At 38.1% G+C, this 18,010-nt stretch overlaps 1 long non-coding RNA gene across 1 annotated transcript in view; it reads left to right on the top strand.

Annotated features, from left to right (window-relative positions):
- The window catches only part of LOC132371991 (uncharacterized), a 59,162-nt gene extending 42,324 nt beyond the window's left edge, over positions 1-16,838 (top strand). Inside the window, exons 2-3 of the long non-coding RNA XR_009505053.1 lie at positions 10,797-10,954; positions 16,765-16,838. This is a non-coding gene — a long non-coding RNA (uncharacterized LOC132371991). The remainder of the gene's footprint in view (positions 1-10,796; positions 10,955-16,764) is intronic.
- Positions 16,839-18,010: the final 1,172 nt, after the last annotated feature.

Here is an 18,010-nt window from a genome sequence, read left to right as displayed (position 1 = left end):
ACTATTACAAGAGACAAAGAAGAACACTACATAATGATCAAGGGATCAATCCAAGAAGAAGATATAACAATTGTAAATATTTATGCACCCAACATAGCAGCACCTCAGTACATAAGGCAAATGTTAACAGCCATAAAAGGGGAAATCGACAATAACACAATCATAGTAGGGGACTTTAACATCCCACTTTCGCCAATGGACAGATCAACCAAAACGAAAATAAACAAGGAAACACAAGCTTTAAATGATACATTAAACAAGATAGACTTAATTGATATTTATAGGACATTCCATCCAAAAACAACAGAATACACTCTTCTCAAGTGCTCATGGAACATTCTCCAGGATAGATCATATCTTGGGTCACAAATCAAGCCTTGCTAAATTTACGAAAATTGAAATCGTATCAAGTATGTTTTCTGACCACAATGCTATGAGAGTAGATATCAATTACAAGAAAAAATCTAAAAAATACAAACACATGGAGGCTAAACAGTACACTACTAAATAAGCAAGAGATCACTGAAGAAATCAAAGAGGAAATCAAAAAATACCTAGAAACAAATGACAATGAAAATGCGACGACCCAAAACGTATGGGATGCAGCAACAGCAGTTCTAACAGGGAAGTTTATAGCAGTATAATCCTACCTCAAGAAGCAAGAAACATCTCAAATAAACAACCTAACTTTACACCTAAAGCAATTAGAGAAAGAAGAAGAAAAAAGCCCAAAGTTAGCAGAAGGAAAGAAATCATAAAGATCAGATCAGAAATAAGCGAAAAAGAAATGAAGGAAACAATAGCAAAGATCAATTAAACTAAAAGCTAGTCCTTTGAGAAGATAAACAAAATTGATAAACCATTAGCCAGACTCATCAAGAAAAAAGGGTGAAGCCTCAAATCAATAGAATTAGAAATGGAAAAGGAGAACTAACAACTGACACTGCAGAAATACAAAGGATCATGAGAGATTACTACAAGCAAGTATATGCCAAAAAAATGGACAACCTGGAAGAAATAGACAAATTCTTAGAAAAGCACAACCTTCCGAGACTGAACCAGGAAGAAGCAGAAAATATACCAGAACAGTCACAAGCACTGAAATTGAAACTGTGGTTAAAAATCTTCTAACAAACAAAAGCCCAGGACCAGATGGCTTCACAGGCGAATTCTATCAAACATTTAGAGAAGAGCTAACACATATCCTTCTCAAACTCTTCCAAAATATAGCAGAGGGAGGAATACTCCCAAACTCGTTCTAGGAGGCCACCATCACCCTGATACCAAAACCAGACATAGATGTCACAAAGAAAGAAAACTACAGGCCAATATCACTGATGAACGTAGATGCAAAAATCCTCAACAAAATACTAGCAAACAGAATCCAACAGCACATTAAAAGGATCATACACCATAATCAAGTGGGGTTTATCCCAGGAAGGCAAGGATTCCTCAATGTACACAAATCAGTCAATGTGATGCACCATATTAACAAATTGACGGAGAAAAACCATATGATCATCTTAATAGATGTAGAAAAACCTTTCCACAAAATTCAACACCCATCTATGATAAAAACCCTGGAGAAAGTAGACGTAGAGGGAACTTACCTCAACATAATAAAGACCATATATGACAAACCCACAGCCAACATCTTTCTCAATGGTGAAAAACTGAAACCATTTCCTCTAAGATCAGGAACATGACAAGGTTGCCCACTCTCACCACTGTTACTCAACATAGTTTTGGAAGTTTTAGCCACAGCAATCAGAGAAGAAAAAGAAATAAAAGGAATCCAAATCAGAAAAGAAGAAGTAAAGCTGTCACTGTTTGCAGATGACATGATACTATACATAGAGAATCCTAAAGATGTTACCAGAAAACTACTAGAGCTAATCACTGAAATTGGTAAAGTAGCAGGATACAAAATTAATGCACAGAAATATCTTGCATTCCTATACACTAATGATGAAAAATTTGAAAGAGAAATTAAGGAAACACTCCCATTTACCACTGCAACATAAAGAATCAAATACCTAGGAATAAACCTATCTAAGGAGACAAAAGACCTGTATGCAGAAAACCATAAGACACTGAGGAAAGAAATTAAAGATGATACAAACAGATGAAGAGATATACCATGTTCTTGGATTGGAAGAATCAACAATGTGAAAATGACTGTACTACCCAAAGCAAGCTACAGATTCAGTGCAATCCTTATCAAACTATCAATGGCATTTTTCACAGAACTAGAACAAAAAATTTCACAATTTGTATGGAAACACAAAAGACCCCAAATAGCCAAAGCAATCTTGAGAAAGAAAAACGGAGCTGGAGGAATCAGACTCCCTGACTTCAGACTATAGTACAAAGCTACAGTAATCAAGACACTATGGTACTGTCAGAAAAACAGAAATATAGATCAGTGGAACAGGACAGAAAGCCCAGAGATAAACCCACACACATATGGTCACCTTATATTTGATAAAGGAGACAAGAATATACAATGGAGTAAAAACAGCCTCTTCAATAAGTGGTGCTGGGAAAACTGGACAGCTACATGTAAAAGAATGAAATTAGAACACTCCCTAACACCATACACAAAAATAAACTCCAAATGGATTAAAGACCTAAATGTAAGGCCAGACACTATAAAACTCTTAGAGGAAAACATAGGCAGAACACTCTATGACATACATCACAGCAAGATCCTTTTTGACCCACCTCCTAGAGAAATGGAAATAAAAACAAAAATAAAAAAATGGGACCTAATGAAACTTAAAAGCTTTTGCACAGCAAGGAAACCGTAAACAAGATGAAAAGACAGCCCTCATAATGGGAGAAAATATTTGCAAATGAAGCAACTGACAAGGGATTAATCTCCAAAATTTACAAGCAGCTCATGCAGCTCAATATCAAAAACACAAACAACCCAATCCAAAAATGGGCAGAAGACCTAAATAGACATTTCTCCAAAGAAGATATACAGATTGCCAACAAACACATGAAAGGATGCTCAACATCACTAATCATTAGAGAAATGCAAATCAAAACTACAATGAAGAGTCTTTCATGGAGAGTGAAGTAAGTCAGAAAGAGAAAAACAAATACTGTATGCTAACACATATATATGGAATCTAAAAAAAAAATGGTTATGAAGAACCTAGGGGCAGGACATGAATAAAGATGCAGACATAGAGAATGGACTTGAGGACATGGGGAGGAGGCAGGGTAAGCTGGGACGAAGTGAGAGAGTGGCATGGACTTATATACACTACCACATGTAAAATACATAGCTAGTTGGAAGCAGCCTTATAGCACAGGGAGATCAGCTCGGTGCTTTATGTCCACCTAGAAGGGTCAGATAGGGAGGGCGGTAGGGAGAGACAAGAGGGAGGAGATATGGGGATATATGTATATGTATAGCTGATTCACTTTGTTATAAAGCAGAAACTAACACACCATTGTAAAGCAATTATACTCCAATGAAGATGTTAAAAAAACAAAAATTACAAGGAAGTATCACCTCACACCAGTCAGAATGGCCATCATCAAAAAAATCTACAAACAATAAATGCTGGAGAGTGTGTGGAGAAAAGGGAACCCTCTTGCTCTGTTTGTGGGAACGTAAATTGATACAGCCACTATTGAGAACAGTATGCAGGTTCCTTAAAAAACTAAAAACAGAACTACCATATGACCCAGCAATCCCACTACTGGTCATATACCCTGTGAAAACCATAATTCAGAAAGAGTCATGTACCACAAGCTCTATTTACAATAGCCAGGACATGGAAGCAACCTAAGTGTCCATCGACAGATGAATGGATAAAGAAGATGTGGCACATGTATACAATGGAATATTACTCAGCCATAAAAAGAAATGAAATTGAGTTTTTTGTAGTGAGGTGGATGGACCTAGAGTCTGTCATACAGAGTGAAGTAAGTCAAAAAGAGAAAAACAAATACTGTATGCTAACACATATATATGGAATCTAAAAGAAAAAAAAAGGTTATGAAGAACCTAGGGGCAGGACAGGAATAAAGATGCAGACATAGAGCATGGACTTGAGGACATGGGGAGGAGGCAGGGTAAGCTGGGACGAAGTGAGAGAGTGGCATGGACATATATACACTGCCAAATGTAAAACAGATAGCTAGTGGGAAGCAGCCGCATAGCACAGGGAGATGAGCTCAGTGCTTTGTGACCACCTAGAGGGGTGAGATAGGGAGGGTGGGAGGGAGACACAAGAGGGAGGAGATATGGGGATATATGTATATGTATAGCTGATTCACTTTGTTATAAAGCAGAAACTAACACACCATTGCAAAGAATTTATACTCCAATAAAGATGTTAAAAAGGAAAAAAAAGAAAATTATTAAGTACTATAAACCAAAATCTGATTAAATAGAAAGACATCATTTTCCAGGATGAGAAGAATTCATATCCATCCTTCCCAGAGTAATATATAAATCTAATTCCAATCAGAATTCCAAAGGTATTTAAACTTGATACAGTAAAATAATTCTCAAGTTCAAGTAAAAGAATAAGCACCTGAAACTTGCCAAGAAGTTTGTGAAAAAGAATAGTATTGAAGTGGTATTGAATAGTATTGAATAGTACTGAAGAGTAGTATTGTGCTATTAGATACGAAAATTTTCTTGAAGTTGCTTGATGAAAATGGTAGGATATTGGTATAGAAACAGGCAGATTAAAAGAGTCTATAGACTCTCCCATGTATATATTAAATCCTAAAGGGTAAGGGATAGAGTTATGCAGCATTAGAAGTTAGTCGGGTAAAAGAATATATTATTCAATAATTGTGTCAGTGCAAGTGGTTAAACATTTGGAAGAAAAGGTTTAGGTCCCCCAGTCTCTCACATATAATATGTAAATTGCAGGGCTTCCCTGGTGGCGCAGTGGTTGAGAATCTGCCTGCTAATGCAGGGGACACGGGTTCGAGCCCTGGTCTGGGAAGATCCCACATGCCGCGGACCGGCTGGGCCCGTGAGCCACAACTGCCGAGCCTGCGCGTCTGGAGCCTGTGCCCCGCAACGGGAGGGGCCGCGATAGTGAAAGGCCCGCGCACCGCGATGAGGAGCGGTCCCCGCACCGCGATGAAGAGTGGCCCCCACTTGCCGTAACTAGAGAAGGCCCTCGCACGAACCGAAGACCCAACACAGCGAAGAATAAATAAAAATAAATAAATAAAGTAGCTATAAAACTGTATTAAAAATAAAAAAAATAAAAAAAAAAGAAATCCGTCCACTAAAAAAAAAAAAAAAATATGTAAATTGCAGATGGAAGAAAGTTTTAAATGTTAAAAATTAAACTATAGAAATATTAGAAGCAAGTGTAACAGAATAATCATATAGTCTTGAAGTGGATGAAGTACTATTAAGCAATTCAGGAAACCCAGACTATAAGGAAACAAAAAGAACAGAACTGCTAATATAAAAATTAGATCACCTGTCAACAAGACAATATAAAGAAAGCCATAGACATGGATGAAATATATACAACATATTAGAAAAATGAGAAAATGAGAAAAAATGAACAGGCGGTTAACAGAAAACACAAGTGACTATTAAAACTATAAAAAGTTGTTCAGTCTCAGAGTGTGTTGAGCTTCTTGAATGTATAGATTCGTGTCTTTTAAATTGGGAAATTTTTAGCCACTATTTCTTGATATATTGAGTAACCTTCAACTATACTTCTACCCCTTTCTCTCCTCTTCTGGGGTTTTCATTATGCAATTGTTAACATGCTTGATGGTGTCCCACAGTTCTCTTAAGCTCTATTTATTTTTCTTCATCCTTTTTCTTTCTATTCTTCAGACTGCATAATTTCATTTGACTTATCTTTAAATTCTCTGATTCTTTCTTTTGCCTCCTCAAATCTGCTAGTGAGTCCCTCCAGTGAATTTTTCATTTTGGCTATTGTATTTTTCAGCTCCAACTATCCTATTTGGTCCCTGTTTATAATTTTTTTTATCTCCTTGCTGTTATTGTCTAATTATTGAAATATCATTTTCCTGATTTCCTTTATTTCTTTGTCCATGGATTTCTTTAGCTCCTTGAGCACACGTAAGCCCATTTATTAAGACCTTCATCTTAACTAAGTACAATGTTTGTGTTTCCTCAGGGGCAGTCTGTGTTCATTTCTTTTTTTTTTTTTTTCTGTGAAAGAGCCATATTTTTTTCTTTCTTTGTATACCTCATAATTTTTTTTGTTGTTTTTGAAAACTAGACATTCTGAATATAATGATGTGGTAAGTTTGGAAATTAAAATTTCCCTCTCCAGGATTTGTTTTTGTTTGCTGTGGGTTGTAGTTGTTTGTTTTAGTGACTTGTCTATAGTATTTTTGTAAAGACTGTATTCTTTGTCACATGTGTCTTTGAAGTCTCTGTTCCATTAGTTTAGTTGTTTTAGTAAGTTTTAGTTAAAGATTTTCTTAAACTCCTGCAGAAGGAAGGAAGGGAGGGAGGGAGGGAGGGAGGAAGGAAGGAAGGAAGGAAGGAAGGAAGGAAGGAAGGAGGGAGGGAGGGAGGAAGGAAGGAAGGAAGGAAGGAAAGAAGGAAGGAAGGAAGGAGGGAGGAAGGGAGGGAGGAAGGGAGGGGAGAGAAAGGAAGGAAGGAAGGAAGAGAAAGAAAAAAGAAAAGAAAAGAGGGGAGGGAGGAAGGGAAGGAAGGAAGAGAAGGAAAGAAAGAAGGGAAGGAAGGAGGGAGGGAGGGAGGGGAGGGGAGGGGACAATACCCCCCAGGTCTTTGAAGACCAGCACTATGTTGAGGCACTCCTTCATTAATTAGCCAGTCTGTTTAACTCCCACTTAGACTTCACTTCCGGCTTTCACTGAACCTAAAGAATAGCCAGAAGTGAAAGGTTATGGTCGTCTCAGGTCTTTTCTGAGCAGGCATCCTGCTCTGGGCACGTATGTGGTTTTCTAGGTTCCCCATTACAGGCAAGAGCTTTTCAGAGCCCATATTCCCCAAAGAGTCTCACTCTCCAAATTTTTATTCCTGGCTTTCTGTGTGTCTATCCTTTGTCCCAACTGATAAATATATTTTTTGCTCCACCTGGCAGAAGCCCATTCTTCTGACTTTCAATGTTTAGAGAAACATCCTTCATGTAGCTGCTTCTCACCTTGAGAGGGTTCCAAGTTAGGTGAAACAAAGGCAGGCCCCTAGCATCAGTCCTCAGGGAACCCAAGAACAGGCCAAAAGGAAAATAACACCATTTCCAGGAACAAAGTCTGCTTGGCTCACTCTGGAACCATGTTTCCACATCAGGAACACAGGTTACTATCTTCAAGACTGCTATTGTACTGCGGAGAGGGGCAATGCAAGGCTAAGTTAACTGTCACAAAATTCTCTTACCTTTTTCTGTGGCCTTTCCTCTGGTTGCTGCAAATCTTTTTCTATCTTCCGGTCTTCATAAAAGGCTAATTCTGAAAGTTTTTGCCAGATTTTTTTATGTTTCTTGGGAGAGCCAGGCACCTGGAGGTTCTTAGTCCACCATTTTCACTGATGTCCATGTGTCTTGAAATTCTTCTTTAATGGAAGGGTTGGAGAAACTTTTTTTTTTCCCTTTACAATATCAAAATGCAATAAAATTGCAGAAAAAATGGTAACTTACAGACCAATTTTATCAATGATTATGTCAAAAAAATTTTTGTGTTTCCATGGAGACTGTGCATCATCTGTATCATACCCTTCCAGGTTATCAGATTCTAGCCGTGTTCATTGTCTTTGAGCTATCTTGCATTTCTGTTTATGTTTGGGTAGCTTATAAATATGTAAATAATGCCTTGTCTGGTAATGATTTTGATTTCCTCTCCTCTTTGGAAAAAAACATTTTTGCCCCCATTTTGCAATTCCTCTCAACATTCCTTTACTCCATGTAACTTTCTGTTTTAACTTTTCCTGTGAACTAGTGATAACATCTGTTTGGTTTCCTCATATGATAGGAATAAAATAAATGATTTAATATGTGTTTACTTTTATATTTGTATAAATAATTTCCCCCTTTGCTCTAAATTATTTGTTAGTAATTATAAATGCTATTATTCTCAACAGAAATATATGCAATTAGAATTTGGCACCACAATATCATATACACTACATCCCAGGAATGCAAGGTTGATTCAATATTAGCAGAGCTATTAGTGCATATTATCATATTACAATATTTAAGGGAAAAAAAATTATATGATACTTAAAAGCTCAAATTTTTAATGGTTAAAGTATAATTTTCAAAAAGTAAAATCATGTCTCGCAGGAAAATATCAAATGAACACATGTCAAAGATTTTATTCAACTTATCAATCAATGAGGGAACTGATAAGATGTTAAAACTAGTCCAAAGAGCATTTGAGGAGCCAGGAATCTAAATTTTAATCTAACAAAAGAATATTACTATTAGATTTCTGAGGTATATACTAAGCTGTTTCGTATCTTACAGGACAATAAATGATACAGCATAGAAGTTATCTATATCTCTACTGAACAAAAATTCTGCACGTTAACCTCTGTCCCTTCAGAGTTATAAAATAGTGCAGGCAGTAGGAAGTTAAAGCTGCAAGCACAGCACTGTGCTGAACGAATACCCAATACTTGCTTTTGCCGATTTCTGGTTTTTGGATAATTTTTCTATCACATTGATGGTGATAATATGTTATCTTTCCTGCAGGGCTGGATGGTATTTCACTGACTGTGTCTTTGGTAGAGTGAGACAAAATGGCATTTTCACTCAGATGTGTTGACTCTGCAATTGGGGATCAAGTAACATCATCTTTACCTCGGCTCTGGGTGTGATTGATGGTACTCAGGAACTTCGATAGCTGGAAACCAAAATTTTTCAAATGGGAAAATTCTGAGTGCAAGATGTGGAGATAAACAAGACAACCCAAGTGAGAATAAACAGAGGTTATTTATTCAGAGTTTGCTACAGCAAGACAGTCAGTCTCCATCCCTTGCATTTGGCAGGGACTCAGGCACACAGGGGAACGCAAAAGGTTTATAGAGGAAACCAGGGGCTAACTAGAAATGGAGCATCCTATGCAATTAGTTTGGTAGAGATTACTTAGCTTCCTCTGTTTCCTCCTGAGTTGGAAGCTAGGGCAAAAATTAGGAAAGCTGGCAGTCATTGGCCAATTTTTGATCCTTCTGGGCCGATGGCAGCAGAAATTGTGGGTCAGAGTGGGATTGCATATATGATCTGGCCATTGTCCACTTGTGTATTTAGTCTCTCAGTCCCTTCCTCCCCACACTTTGGTCATTCTATCACTTGTGAGAGGTTGACCGATTTAGGGAAGGCTGGAGATCCAGATCTTCACCAATTGGGGATTGTTCAGTTATCTCCATAGTCAACAGTACTGCAAGATCTTCAATTCATAAAGAAGTGTTACAAACTCAAAAAGATTTGGCACCCAATATCTGCAATACACAATTAAATTAGGAACTCTCTCAATTGTCATTTTATAAGGAGTGTAGGATAAGTTTGGATGTCTTTAGTCTAAGAGAGAGTGTTTTTCTCTTTTTATTAGGTCATACCCTAAATAATGAGTGGTGTTTTGGAAAAATTGTAGTATCTTTGGAAACTTGATGTCTTTTTTTCTGCTCTGACTGTAAATGGCATCTTTTTTACAGGCTTCCTTGTTCTCTGAACAAAGTATGACATCATCTATGTATTGTGTCAGAACTGAATCACAGGAGAAATTTAGCTCTTTTAAATCTTGATTGAGGAACTGTTCCTATAGTTTCATCTTTTTTCTGATTGTATAATTCAATTACGGTCCAAACAATTTTTATTGGAAGTGTTTCAGATATGGCTTTTAGGATACCTTGGTCCCCTTTTTGAGCTTCTTTCTGACCCTTGGGTTTACTGTCAGAAGAGAGATCTTGTAGGTTCCTTTCTGAGTTGGTTCAGTCAACTTTTGCCATCTAAGATTTAGCATCTGAAGTTCTGAACACCATGTGTACAAGTTGATCGAGGCCAGGTAGCCCTGGGTTATATGCATCCAAAAGAATTCTAAATTCATCTATGAATAGTTGTTGGTCTTGTCTGGGTTTAGGGAAATCCTTAATTACAGCTTTTAATTCACCTCTGTTCAAAGGCTTAAATTCTATAGTTGTCTGCATACCTGGCTCATGGGAGGCATGGATTTTAGAAGCAAGTGGTATTTCAGGGTCTTTGGAGAGTCATTGTTAGGAGGAAGAGGATCTGGACCAGGGAAGAAGAAGGAGGGAAGATGGGTGGTGGGGGCTGGGAAGGGATATAAGGAGGCAACTAGAGAACCTACTAGGGAAATGAGACCAGTTTGCTTTTGTTTGAGTTCTTTAAATTCTCATTGTTTTTGGCCAAAGACTCTTAGCGAAGCAATTTTTGATTCAGGATTTCATTTAGAGGTCTCTGCGTGCCAGTCAAAAACTGCTGCCCATTAGGCCTGAGAAATCATATACCTTTTCTTTTGTAAGGCACCTCTCAAGTGAACAATTTCATTCAAGTTAACTATTCCCCAGAGTGCCACTGAAGGCCCAGATCATCCCTGGTGAAGTTGTGCCATTTAGAGGGAGAGGCTCAAGAATAAGGATTGTAATGAGAGTACACAGAGGAAAGATTCTTTCCTGAGGAGAGGATTTAGGCTTCAGTGATGCCATGAGAGCTGGCAATGGTCAGTAGTAATGTGAGGCTTGTGTTCCTCACGTTTTGGGCCCCTAATGTGAAGGCTGGCTGGCTACCTCCAAATGCAGACCCAGTAATCTTCATCCCCACCCCCAACTCTTCACCCCACAGGCAGAAAACCAGAGTGAACAGTCTATCTGGATCAACGCCAAGCTCTCAAGATAAAAAGTCAAGATGGAAGGAAAAACTCATCAGGTTTTCGGTGACCCTCAGTAGAATTCGTCCAAATGGACGCCTGAGTAAGAAGAGCAAATCCACGGGTCTGTGAGGTAAGCTGGAACAGGCTTTTTGGGCCCAGACCTGTGTTTTAACCTGCAATTCTCTTATAACAAACAACGCTTTTAGACAGCACAACACAAAACAGAAAGCACACAACCTTGCAAAAAAAGATGAAAAGGAATGACCTGATTCCACCAAGGATGCCAAACAAATGGGAACCAGTAGCAAAGCCTGCCTAATAAACTTGAGGATAAATAGCGGAGGAATTCTGCAAAGATAGCAGAGTTCAGACCCGGTGCTGACTCACCACACCAGCGTGCCCTCCACAGGCCACAAGTAGCAAGACACCTGGGCCTCCCTCCGGGGGTCCTGCGTCTGGTCAAAGGCTGTGGTCTGGGGCCACAGGCAGAGCAGACAGTATCTGTGTTGGGTCTCCAGCAGAAATTTGGAAATAAATGAGGACTACCCAAATTAGAATTTTAGAAGGCGATGTATTCAGAGCTTGCTACAGCTCTGAATTGCAGTCAGCCCCAATCACTTGCTTTTAGCAGAGACTCCAAGACAGGCAAGGAAGCTTGATAGTGAAGAAAAAAAAAATGGATAGGCCTCCAGTGTGCTCTGATTGGAGGCTGTCAGCATGGGGAAGCCAGAGTGAGCTAATGAGAAGTGGGTCGTCCTACACGACTGATTTGGGAATCTTATACGGCTTTCTCTGGTTGGTCCTGAGCAACAAGCTGGGGCCCAAAATGAGAGGAAGCTAGCAGTCGTTGACCGTGTCCTGATCATTCGGGCTGATTGCTGCAGAGGCATGGGGCCAAGCTGTACGTGATACATGTTCTGGCATTATCCGTCTGTATTTTCAGCCTCTCCATGAAGTCAGTGGTTTGTTTTTTGTTTTTAATCTAAAAAGTCTTTGTTGAACTGATAGTTGGACCAAGTCCTGTGGTTAGTAAGAGGTATAATTTTGGATGGGTTTCTCCAGTCCCTGCTTGACATGTTCCATTAGACCACTGGTCTGAGGATTTCTTTGGAGGCAATTTCATTTTTATAGCCTACTTGTCCTCATTTCCTTTCCTCTCATCCTGCTGTGTGACTCAGAGCCCTGAAGCGACATATGGCTGCAGCATGTCGCCCTGGGCTTGCCTGCCCAGAAGTGTTCCATATTCCAAAAAGGCTGTTAGAAACTCTTTGAAGTCCAAGGCTTTTTCTTTTGTTATTCTTTTAAATTGTCAATAATACTAACACAGTCATCTACACACAGAGGGTGATCAATAAGTGATTCTGACTCATTTAAAAATGTGCCTCAGATTCACCAAAGCCCAGAGCTTCCTTAGAGAGAAACTGGCTCATTAAAATGGTATCACACCAGGTCATCCTTATTACCTTCCCCCCAAATTATTAAATGTACATGTTACTGAGCAGGGTGCTTTGCAGACTACTTAAAAAGAAAAGAAAATCTATTTTTGATTGTGAAAAAATCTTTGAGAACCTGAGACAAACTGCCTTTGCACCTGAGCAGAATTGTAAGTTACTCAGTCCCAGAGAGGAAGAGAGAATTAAGCTGCTCATTATCAAGGCTCCTGGTAGTCCTGGCGCCCCACAGGTTCAGGCCGACCCTGGAACTCACAAACTGCCTGCTGGTGAGGCAATTAATGAATAAAGAACTGAGGAAAGGCTCTGAGGTTAAAAATTATCAAGAAGGGTTCGATATAATTTAAATAGGAAAACGAATACCCTGCATCTCCATTTTTAGCCGTGGTTCTCTGCAGTCGTTGAGTTTAGTTCTGTTTCTGTTCTACAGAATACCTGACTTGCTCACACTGTCAGTGGCAGTTTACAACTACTCAGTAGCTGCTGCAACCCAGCTCTCATTCTCTTCTTTACGTTCGGTATTACTGCCTGTGTGAAAGTGAGGGGGTTTTTTTGATGCCCTCAAGGACAGCTTTTATGTGTAGAAAAGACCATTTAGAGGTTTACTTAGGTTTCTTTTTAAATGAATATTTTATTTACTTGATTCTTTCTTAAGCTTTTAATGTACCTTTATAGTCTTTGAATTCTTTTTAAAAGTGTAGCAAATTTTTACAATTGCTTTTAAGGGAGATTTCAGAACCTTATTAAATTCCCTTAAACATCTTAGTTTATTAAATTTCCTTTTACGTTTAACATTTTACATTAAAATGTTCAATTTTCTTTTCAGCAAAACCATTGTCTAACTTAAATACAGTCTTCCTGGCTACTTAACTCTTCTTAATCTCATAAATTAAACTTATAAATACCTCAAGTTATCTTGAATTTTTAAAGAATGTACATAAATTTAGTAAGAATTGAATTTAATACCACACACCTAAATCAATTACACAAGTACACTTTAGAAAATGGAATTACAAGGGTATTAAGACAAATAAATAAGAAAATATAGTGGCAAATATGCAAGATTCCTTAATGCAAAATATTGACACTATGGATTTTATTATCTGAAGATTTTTATACATACTCCTAATTCTCCCTGGGCGAAAAGATGCTTAATCACTAAAGAGACATTTATGTCATACCAAAAATGTTTAGAAGTGCCTTCTGCATAAGGTGAGCTTCTAGAATGATTCTTTTTTTCCCCCTCCTTTTTTCTTTTTTACTGGTGTAAAAAATGCATAACATAAAATTTACCATCTTTACCATTTGTACCACAAGTATACATTTCAGTAATGTTGAGTATATTAACATTGTTGGGCAACCAATCTCCAGAACTTTTTCACCTGGAAAAAGTTGAAACTCCATATCCATTAAAAAACAACTCCCCATTTCTCCCTTCCCCACAGACCCTGGCAACCACCCTTCTACTTTTTCTTTCCATGAATTTGGCCACCCAAGATACGTCATATAAAGAACATCATACAGTGTTTGTCTTTTTGTGCCTGACTTATCTCACTTAGCCTAATGCTCTCAGGGTTCATCCTTGTTGTAGTGTGTCAGAGTTTCCTTCCTATTTAAGGCAAAATTCTAGAATGATTCTTAATGACAACAGTGAGGGAGCTCAAACTAAGTCTTAGTTATAATCACTATACCTTTCAAAAGGGGATGGAGAAGAGTTTCACTTAGTTCATGTCCACGAATTGAAGCCTCAAATAAGTCACAGTTTTTCTAATATAGGCATAAACTGCTGATTCTCTCCACAGTTATGGTTTTCCCACTAGGATGCCTCTTGGATCTTAATACTCCTAACTTCATAAAACATTTATCTCTCAAAACAATATTTTAGGCTGGGGCTTATATGGGAACAAATGTATATTTATATCCCCAAAGCTCAATGCAATTTTTTTTTTTATCAAAATGATGAGAGGGAAAAGTTTTGAGTTGTGATCCAAATACAATTGACAGAATGACAGAATCAGTGTAGAAGCCTTGACAAGCATACCATAACATCAATAAAAACTCTTTTTATTGTGACTCTTCTGATGTCCATAGGGTAAAGAGAAGTATGGAAGCACTACTGCACACAATACAATATTTAATTACAGTAATTTCACATCCTAATGTTAGAGTCTGTTGCTCACATGCAATTGTTTTCTGTATTTTAAGAAATTGGTTGGAGGCATTGAGTTGATGGTTAACTTATTAAAAGTGTTCCTATTTAAAATAATTGGACATAGGCTTCTGTTAACAATTTTCTGCATAACTGCTGATTGTCAGGAATAGTTTACTGACATTAATCAGGAAATGCCTGCATTTGTCTTCTAAAAGGACTGTGTGGCCCCCACTAAGATTGTTGCCACTTGCTTCATCATCTCATTTGGCTTTTCACTTCGTGTCCTAAAATGCTTAAGCAGCTTCCTATCTTGAAAAACCTTTGGACTTGACCATACCTTGTGTTCTTTTCATCTTTCTATCTTCTAGGATTCTAATTATTATACATATTAGAAGATATCTAATTAAATTCCAGACATCCCCATAGCTTTGTGGGTTTTTTTGCACTCTTGACTTTTAAAATCTTTCAACACTTGGACACACAATGTGATCATGTTCTTTATGTATCTGTATTACCTGTAGGTGTCTGCCTCTTAATCTGGCTTGTCAAATTAAAAAGCTCTTTTGGATGGGTTATAGAAATGTTTCTAATATTTAGCAAGTCCAATTTAGGTTTTAATTCTTTGTTTTAATAAATGAAAGCAGTAAATATGTATTTCAGGCTCCCATTCAAGCTGCTTCACTTCGTTAAATGGACAAAAACATTTTTGCTCTAATCCAAATAATGAAACAGTCACATTACAAAGTGACCAGAGTGATTTTGTCATCTGTAATCTTATTTTTTATTTTACCGGTCATGTTAGAATGAAAATGTCCAACTTGTTTGCTTTACAAAAGGGTCATAAGATCAAACTGTTAATTTTTCTCAACCTAGATTTTTATGACAATAACTGTAAAATATTAAAGTCAGAAGAAATTGTTACTAGCGTTAGAAGTTTCATGAGTTTTTGCTATCTATGAATGGGAGCAGATTAAAGAAGGATAGACCAGTGTATCCAGGAAGCTGGAAAGAATCTGAGATCCAAACCCTGGCAAAACCTCTTTTAACTCTAATCTGTTAACAACTAGTACCCCATTTGCAAGAAAAAAGAAACATTTCCAGACCAAAGAAAGGATAATACCATTCTAAAGAAAGGGTATATTCTGAGGAAACAGAAGAAAATTATTCCTCTGAAAGATATTTACTAATTTTTACATGGGAAATCATCTGAAAGTAATGATACTTTTCAGGTATACCACTGGGCAAGCCATAGTAGACGTCACAGAACAGAAAGGTTCTGAGACCTCAGACCATCTGTGCCATCATGACACAACTGTTTGTTCTAGAGAACTGTGGCCCAAGGAGATAAGACTATAAATCAGGAAATTTAACTATTTGTTCAGGGAATTTCTACAAACCAATTTTGTCCAGGTAAATAATTTGCTCATTTGGATAAACAGTTCTCCTACTGAGACAATACTTGCTAGCTGGCTTGGGCAAACAGCTTCCTAATCCTTCAGCAGTTTACTCATCAAAACACCTTGCTGTCTCCACCAATCCCAAATTATTGTGTCAAAACTATCACAATAATAAACTACCATGAAAGACTTGCTCTAAACCTTGTAAGTCCAGCTCCTTAAACCTTACAAATACTACTTCCTGAAATCTCCCTTCTGATATACTACGAAGACTATCATGGGGGTGCTCCCCCTTGTGACAGTAACTCTAATAAACTTAGCTTTGCTTGATCAGTAGGTTTCTCTGATGTTCTTTTTTGGAATTGACACTGACAACCCTGAAGACACAAGAAGATCTGATTGAGACCCTCTGGCTGACACAGCCCAAAGCCCTCAGCTCTGAAGCCACATGGACCCTTGAGGCTTCCTGAACCTCATGTTCAGGGACCTCTCCCACTGCAGTGGTCAAATAGGTCCTGCATTGGTGTTCAGACCCAATAGATTTATGTGAAGCTCACTAAAACTGAGTTTATTTTGTGTCCTGGGAATGAGAGGATTCCTCCTGGGAATCTTTGTCTATCTGGTCAGATTTGAAAACTCACATTTGGAGGGAAACGTAGCTTGTTATTCATAACACAATGTTTGGGTTCTTTTTCTGTTCTTGTCACTTTTTGTTGTGAGGCTCTAAGAGAAAATTCAGAGGGGAAAGGATTAGCATAGGTTCAATAGTTTGTTTCTCAATCCATCCCTGAGTACTGACAAGTTCAGAATGCCTCATCAGACTCACATCCTTATAGGACCAATTTTGCCTTGGGCCACCTATCCAAACCTAATAAAACTGTTCCTTTGTCTGGCCTGTGTTTCTTTGATAATCACTTAATTTTGTTTCTTTTGCTTGGAGCTGGAAGTCTGAAGCCTGTGAGACTTGCTGATTGGCCAGATTCTCACCAAGTGTTGCAGTTCTCATGAGGTCTTCTTTGACACTCTGGGGCACACATGTGCTGCCTTCACGCTTTCATTCATGTGAATATTTCTCTCATCAGCCTATTTCACCAAGGAGGTTTTAGAATTACTGTGGCCATTTCAGGGAATTTCTGACATGAACAAGATGCAAGTGGGAAGAAAACCCTGGGAGGAGATTCTCTGACTTGTGTGTCCAAACAAGAGGTTACTTTTTTAAAAAATTGAATTATAGGGCTTCCCTGGTGGCGCAGTGGTTGAGAATCTGCCTGCTAATGCAGGGGACACGGGTTCGAGCCCTGGTCTGGGAAGATCCCACATGCCACGGAGCAACTAGGCCCGTGAGCCACAACTACTGAGCCTGCGCGTCTGGAGCCTGTGCTCCGCAACAAGAGAGGCCACGATAGTGAGAGGCCCGAGCACCGCGATGAAGAGTGGCCCCCGCTTGCCACAACTGGAGAAAGCCCTCGCACAGAAACGAAGACCGAACACAGCCAAAAAAATAAATAAATAAATAAATAATTTTTAAAAAAATTTGAATTATAATTGTTTTACAATATTATATTAGTTTCAAATGTACAACATAGTGATTTGATAGTTTTATAGTTTATACTCCATTTAAAGTTATAAAATATTGGCTATATTCCCCCATGTACATCCTTGTATCTTATTTATTTTATACCTAGTCGTTTGTACCTCTTAATTTCCTTCCTCTATCTTGCCTCTCCCCCCAACCCCTTTCCCCACTGGGAAACACTAGTTTGTTCTCAGTATCTTTGAGTCTGTTTCTGTTTTATTATATTCATTTGTTTGTTTTATTTTTTAGATTCCACATATAAGTGAAATATCAATACCCATGATATTTTTCACAGAACTAGAACAAATAATACTACCACAAATACTAGAACAAATATTAGAACAAATAATGCAACCACAAAAGACCTCAAATAAACAAAGCAATCTTGAGGAAAAAGAACAAAACCAGAGGTATCAATCTCCCTGACTTCAGAATACACTACAAAGCCACACTAATCAAAACAGCATGGTATTGGCACAAAAACAGACAAATAGATCAATGGAATGGAATAGAGATTCCAGAAATAAACCCACACACATATGGTCAATTCGTCTGTGACAAAGGAGGCAAGAATATATGATGGATAAAAGACAGTCTCTAAGTGGTTTGG

This window comes from Balaenoptera ricei, chromosome 9 (assembly GCF_028023285.1).
Source record: "Balaenoptera ricei isolate mBalRic1 chromosome 9, mBalRic1.hap2, whole genome shotgun sequence".
Classification (NCBI taxonomy): Eukaryota; Metazoa; Chordata; class Mammalia; order Artiodactyla; family Balaenopteridae; genus Balaenoptera; species Balaenoptera ricei.
The sequence above is the reverse complement of the archived record's forward strand: the minus strand, read 5'-3'. Positions and strand labels throughout refer to the sequence as shown.